This window comes from Otolemur garnettii, unplaced genomic scaffold (genome assembly GCF_000181295.1).
Source record: "Otolemur garnettii isolate 467f Iridium unplaced genomic scaffold, OtoGar3 scaffold00016, whole genome shotgun sequence".
In the NCBI taxonomy this organism is placed as follows: Eukaryota; Metazoa; Chordata; class Mammalia; order Primates; family Galagidae; genus Otolemur; species Otolemur garnettii.
Window position 1 is genome coordinate 29746854 of NW_003852411.1, and position 6447 is coordinate 29753300.

The 6447-nt window shown below is 58.2% G+C and overlaps 5 non-coding genes across 5 annotated transcripts; 3 read left to right on the top strand and 2 right to left on the bottom strand.

Moving 5' to 3' along the window:
- Positions 1–90: 90 nt before the first annotated feature.
- Positions 91–173, top strand: TRNAL-CAG. Its single transcript has one exon. It is a non-coding gene; the product is annotated as a tRNA-Leu (tRNA).
- Positions 174–1964: 1791 nt separating this feature from the next.
- On the top strand, positions 1965–2035 carry TRNAG-GCC. The gene has a single exon. It is a non-coding gene; the product is annotated as a tRNA-Gly (tRNA).
- Positions 2036–4176: 2141 nt separating this feature from the next.
- TRNAE-CUC lies at positions 4177–4248 on the bottom strand. Its single transcript has one exon. It is a non-coding gene; the product is annotated as a tRNA-Glu (tRNA).
- Positions 4249–5398: 1150 nt separating this feature from the next.
- TRNAD-GUC lies at positions 5399–5470 on the bottom strand. Its single transcript has one exon. It is a non-coding gene; the product is annotated as a tRNA-Asp (tRNA).
- Positions 5471–6046: 576 nt separating this feature from the next.
- Positions 6047–6129, top strand: TRNAL-CAG. Its single transcript has one exon. It is a non-coding gene; the product is annotated as a tRNA-Leu (tRNA).
- The last annotated feature ends 318 nt before the right edge of the window (positions 6130–6447 follow it).

Consider the following 6447-nt stretch of genomic DNA (forward strand, 5'->3'; position numbering starts at 1 on the left):
GTTTAATTTGCTCACCAGGAAAGTCGCCGCCCACGGACGCGAGTGCCTGCTACTCGGCAGCCAGGGAGCGGCACTTTCTCCCGGTCAGTAGTCAGGATGGCCGAGCGGTCTAAGGCGCTGCGTTCAGGTCGCAGTCTCCCCTGGAGGCGTGGGTTCGAATCCCACTCCTGACAATCTCACCTTTTCGCCAGGGGAACGTTCCTGGTGATACAGGGTTCCCCTCCATTCAAGGCTGAACGGGGAAAGTTCATGAGAGAACAGCCTGACCTTTTGCCTGAAAAGGGACAGCATTCACTTTCTTTGCCTATAACGCTTATTAACGATGCAAATGCGTTTCTATTTGCCAAATCCTGGCTAAGTGTAATTCTCAAGACCTAATACCCCTAGATAAAAAGCCCACGTAGAGACTCCCCAGTTAGTTCTTTCCTCCTTCCAGAAACTCTAGTGCCTTTTACTTCTGTATTCCTTTCTAATAAAACACCGTCTTACCGCTGATCTGTGGTCCCGGGTTTCATTCCTCGAATGCCAGAGACCAAGGACCTACTGAAAAGCAAAATTCCGGTAACAGTGGAAACCCATGATCCCCTGACCCTGCCTTCCTGCCTCGCGCTCTCGCCAAGCTCCAAGCCCCCTGGACGCGCGCCCCGCCCCAAACGCAGCGACTGCATAGGCTCCCCTTTCTTCCCGCCCATGCGCTGGAAGTTGCTATTCGGACAGACGCACTCTCCGCCAACTTACGTGCCCCTTCAGACTTGACCCCACGCTAGGCACTTGAGTACCTCGCTGGCCACCTTCCTCGATTATCCCTGCCTTTCCCCTCCTGCCAACATAGCCCGCCCCCGTTTTCCCCTCCGGCTCCTGCAGGGAGAACAGCGACTTACGGCTGGCGCTCTGAACCCGCACACTTCTGCAACTGGAGGCACCCCGTCCGACAGTTCCTCTTTCCCACCCACAGCCTCGGCCCCCGCCTGCCCATTCGGTTCTCGCCACAACCTACTGAGATCACCTGCCTCGCTAGACAGCTATTCCCCAACTTCTTCACTGCGGCGCTCTCCTGACTTGGCCCTGATGGCCTCCACACGGGCAGCTTGGACGCCTCCTCGCCAGACAGAGGGAAGCCTCTGGATTCCGAGCCGGGAGAGACCGACCCCAGGAGTCGCGACAGAAGCCCTAGATTCGCGTGGCCAGATCACGAACGCTGGGCCCCCTCCCAGACCACCTCTGCGCCGCACCGCTTCCACACGCGCCAAGCAGCTGCCGGGGGCCACCCCGGAGCCTTCTCCAGAGCTGGCTGCTGCTCTGCCAGCGCTCTGCTCTATTCCTCCGATTCCTCCTGGCAACCCTGCCTCCCGCACAGCTCCCTCCCATTCCACCCCGACCCTGGGTCCCCACACTATAGAGGTGAGGGGCCGCTGCCCAGGGAGCAGGAGCGAGGCTCCCACTCACTCCCTTGGTCTCTATGCCAGAGCCTCGCTGGGGCGTAGTGTGTGTACCCGTGGCTCCTCTCCGCCCCTCGCTGGCTCCCACACAGCACCACAGACAAGAAAGCCAATCAGCCCTGAAAGGGACCGGTCGGGGTCAGATTCCAGGCTTGGGGGCCGGGTTGCCCCCCACCTCAAGTGTGCGTTCAGCCAAGCTCGCCACACGTCTTCTGCCCGATGTGCATCAGGGCGCCGGCCAGGGCCGCTTTCTCTCCAGGCGTCCTCTGGAGACACCAACAGCCGATCCCGCAGCCCTAGGCACCAAGAAAAACCCTGGACCTGGGAAGTCTACCCTTCGCCCTATGCCCGAGCGCTGCTCCCCGGGGTCCTCCACACGACCTGAGCCTGACCTACTGGTCGCCCCTCGCCTTCCACTCGACCGGGTCCTGGAGCACGCTCCAACGCTGCAGACAGTCACGAGAAGCCAGACCAGAGTCCAGGAGGCTACTACTGTGAAAGCCTCTGTAGGAGTCTACTATCCGCGCATGGGTGGTTCAGTGGTAGAATTCTCGCCTGCCACGCGGGAGGCCCGGGTTCGATTCCCGGCCCATGCAACTTGCTGTTCCCTTTTGGTCCTGCAGTGTGCCATGGGGAAAGGACAGTCCTTTACAATAGATGGTGTGGGGGGAAACTGGACATCTACTTGCTGAAGGATGAAATTAGACCCCTATTTCTCTCCACATCCCCAAACCAAATCCAAACGGATTAAACACTTAAATTTAAGACCAGAACTATGCAACTACTAGAAGGAAACATTGGACAAATGCTCCAGGAAGTTGTCTGGGCAAAGAGGTTTTGTGTAAGACATCCCGAGCACAGGCAACCTAAAAAAGCTTCTGTTCAGCAAAGAAAACAGTCAACAAAATAAAAAGACAACCCACAGAATGGCAGAAAGCACCTGCAAACTATCCATCTGACATCTGACACGGAATTAACAAGCAGAGCCTATGCGGAGCTCACACAACTAAATGGCAAAGCAAAACACAACAATAACAGCAACAAAGAAACAAACACACACCCCCCCCTCTCAGCAATGTGAGTCAAAACTGGACAGAAGATCTGAACAGGCATTTCTCAAAGAAAGACATACAAATGGCCAACAGACAGGTATGTGAAAAAAATGCTTAATGACACTAAACATCGGAGGAAAGCAAATCCAACCACAAGATGATATCATCTGCCACCCCAGTTAACATGGCCGGCATCCTAAAGACAGGCAATAGCAGATGCTGGCCAGGATGTGGCAAAGGGGAAAGGACATCCTCCCCACATCACTGGTGGTGGGAATGTCAATTCCTACAGCCACTGCAGAGAACGGTACAGAGATTTCTTAAAAACCTCGAACTAGACCTATCGTAGATTCACCAGTCCCACTGGATTTGGTATGTACCCAGAGGGACAGAAATCCATATATCAAAGGGATATTTGCGCGCCCACGCACATGATTACCGCGGCACTATTGGCACGAGCCAAACTAGGGAATGGACCTAGGCGCCCAGCAACAGGTAAACGAATAAACAAGATAGGGTGTAGACACACCCTGTGAAATACTCTTGGGCCTTAAAGAAGCCTGGAGTGCTGTCGTTTGCAGCAATAGGGACAAAACTGGAAGTCCTTATGTTAAGTGAAATAAACCAGGCACACAAAGAAAACTATGCGTGTTCTCACTCATATGTGGGAGCTAAAGAAGTTGATCTCTTGCAGGTAGAGCCTGAGAAGGGTGCCAGGGAGTGGGAGATGGGGCTTGATTGTCTGGAAGGGAAGGGAGAGGGGAAATAACAGGTATTGGTTCTTGGGTACACACAGATAGAAGGAATGAATTCTGAGTTCCCGCAGCAGACTAGAGTGAATGGAGTTAATCAACAATGCCGTGTGTATTTCAACATGGCTAGAAGAGTGGAAAGGTGTCCAAGACGCAGACGTGATAAATAGCCAAGGTGATGGATACCCTGACTCCATCATTACACATTCTATGTATGTACCTGCCAACTATGCACAAATATGGCATATCAATAAGAACAGTTTTACAAAAAGAAGCCCATTTCTCACACCCTTGCCTCTCTGGCACCTGGGTGGAGGCCCTGGCTCCCCCAGGCTCCTCTCCACTCCTCCCCATTCTCGGCCAAAGCCACTGACCCGGTGGAGCCCAATCTCAGGTGAGCACTCCAGGCCTAGCAGGCAGTGGAAAACCAGAGCACTTTCTGCCTAAGTGGTGATATCCTGGACACAGGCTCTGGTCCAAGCGGGCGCACATCCCCGAGCAGGGTCAGAAGACGTGGCCCGTCAGCCACAAGACTTGGCTTGCAGGAAGAAATAGCGCTGCTGGAGAGTCCTTGCCTATTTGGCGGCCAGAAGTGAGTGGATGAGTATTGTGGACGGTTGTATGTGTGTGCGTGCGTGCGTGCGTGCGTGTGTGTATGGCGTTGCCTCTGTGGTGCGAGAGTCTGCTGGCGGCCACGGGAGGTAGCACGCTGTCGTGGGCGGTCGGGTTGGGTCTCTGGGCTGAGGAAGAATGGGAACTAGGAGGCGAGCGTCGGGCAGGGCAGAGGGGGAGAAATGGAAGGCCTGAAGGTGGCCAGCAGAAACAAACACCCGGACGGGCTGAGGGGCAGGTGCCTGGGATCGTGTTGTACATGGAGACGCTGGGGGTGGTGGTAAGGAGGCGGGAGAAGCGAGCCAGCGCAAAAATAAGAACTTCCCTGACCGGGAATCGAACCCGGGCCGCGGCGGTGAGAGCGCCGAATCCTAACCACTAGACCACCAGGGATGACCGACTAGTGCCCCAAGCTTACGCCTCCAGGATGCAGTGGTTTTCCGCTGTGGCAAGCGCTCCACACTACTCCGGCATCTGGGCCCTGCTTAGGTTGAAAACAAAGAACGGCTGAGCGCCACCTCTGAATCCCCGTCCCCTGGCAGCTCTCCTCCCTGTTGCCGCACCCTCCAAGAGCCACGAGCCTCCTTCCCCTACCCACGCACGCACGCAGACACAGGCAAAGGCCATGCACTTGGACCCACCTGCGCAAAAGGTCTGCCGAATGCGTTTGCCGGGAATCGAACCCGGGTCAACAGCTTGGAATGCAGCTATGCTCGCCACTATACCACCAGCACCGCTAGATCACAGCATCTCCGCTACGTCTGCCCGGGACGGTTCGGTTGCCTCGCCCATGCCGGTGCAGCCCTGCCCCGACGCCGCGCCGGCCCCCAGGTCTGCACTGCCACCGGCCCGGCGAGGCTGTCCTGCGTCCCACCTGCAAGTCCAGAGGCGCAGCTCCAGCCCTCCTCGCCCCTCCAACCTACCGACCCGCTTGCCAAATGCCTACCTGCCAGGAATGGCACTACAGCTGCCTTGCGGCTGATGCTGTTGGCCACGCCCTCCCCAGCTGCCCGGGGCACCGCGCCCCGGGGGCAGGAAGGGTGTTCCGGCGCCCAGCTCACCGGAGCCCTTCTCCACCAGGGCCCAGTCCAGGATACAGCCCGCACCCGCCAAAGACTCGCTCATCCGCCTTCCACTAGGGGTTCCCAGACCCTGTGCGTCGTAGAGAGCCCATTCCAACAGGTCCGGCGCTGTGGGGGGCGTGACAAAGCAGCTCCCGGTAGGCGAATAAGGGACTGGCAGGGAAAATGGAAAAAGGACCAGGGGGACGGGGCTGCGATCAGGGGGCCCAGGGAAGCCCAAAGGGCCAAACGGATCTCCAGGGTAGGCGGGTGCCAGGGACGGGACGAGGGGAGTTGGGACCGAGACAGAGAAACAGGCATAAGAAGGTGCCCTGCACCTGCCTGGCTAGAAGGCAGAGAAGGGCCTTTTATTATTATTATTATTTAGTCTTTCGTACACAGATTGTAAATGGGTAAAAGTAGAGAAGGGCCTTTGGTTACTAGAGGCTGGTTTGCGAGCGGTTGCAAAAAAGGACGACAGCCTCCCCGTCGGGGAATCGAACCCCGGTCTCCCGCGTGACAGGCGGGGATACTCACCACTATACTAACGAGGACGGCGGTGGCACCATATCTATGCCTGACCCCTCTTGCAGTGTCAACGCCTACCTCTGCCTTCCTCCCCCTGCCCGCCGCACATGGGCCAGGCATGTGCCCCCAGTCCACCTCCAATTCCACCCGCACCACCGCTACCACCCCCAGTCCCGACGCCAACCTTGCTGCCCACGCCCAACCGCGTGGGTGAAGCCAATCTGCCGCTACTCCCAATAAAGCACCCTCCGACCCCAGCCGGAGCCGGACCCCGATGGGATCCCAGTGGAATGGAACCTCCCACTGCGTCCTCCCTGTTGCCTCCAAGCGGGGATCGCGCCTGAAGAAGAGGGTTGGGCTTGTGGCGCGCGGGGAAGGCGCAGGTGCGGGCAGGCAGCAGCTGATGGCCCGACGCGGCCTGGCTGGGTCCGGGCTGGAGAAATGAGACGTCGACGCCGAAGCTAGCTGGGTCAGCTCACTCGGCTCCCGCTCTGGAGACACTCTGAGTCGTTTCGTTTGCGCACCAGGGTAGTCAACCGTCACGTCCGCGGGCGCCAGTTCGGCGTCGCAGCCAGATGAAGGGAGTCAAGCCAACGCAAGTCGTCAGGATGGCCGAGCGGTCTAAGGCGCTGCGTTCAGGTCGCAGTCTCCCCTGGAGGCGTGGGTTCGAATCCCACTCCTGACAAGCTCACCTTTTGGCCCCCGCAGCAACCCACAAGTTGGACCGTCCTGGCTTGGTCCTGACGGCGGCACACAGTCAGACGGGACACCTCCTTGCCAGACACAAGGGGAACCCCGCACAAGGCCTCGCCGGTAAGCCAGAGCCCAGAGATTGGCCTCCGGAGTCGCGAGCAGAAGCCCTAGATTCACGTGGCCCGACCACGAACGTCGGGCCCCCACCCGGACCACCTCTGCACCGCACCGCTTTTTCCATGCGCCAAGCGGCTGCCTGGGCCCACTCCACAGCCTGCCCAAGAGCCGCCTGCCGCTGTGCCAGAGTTTT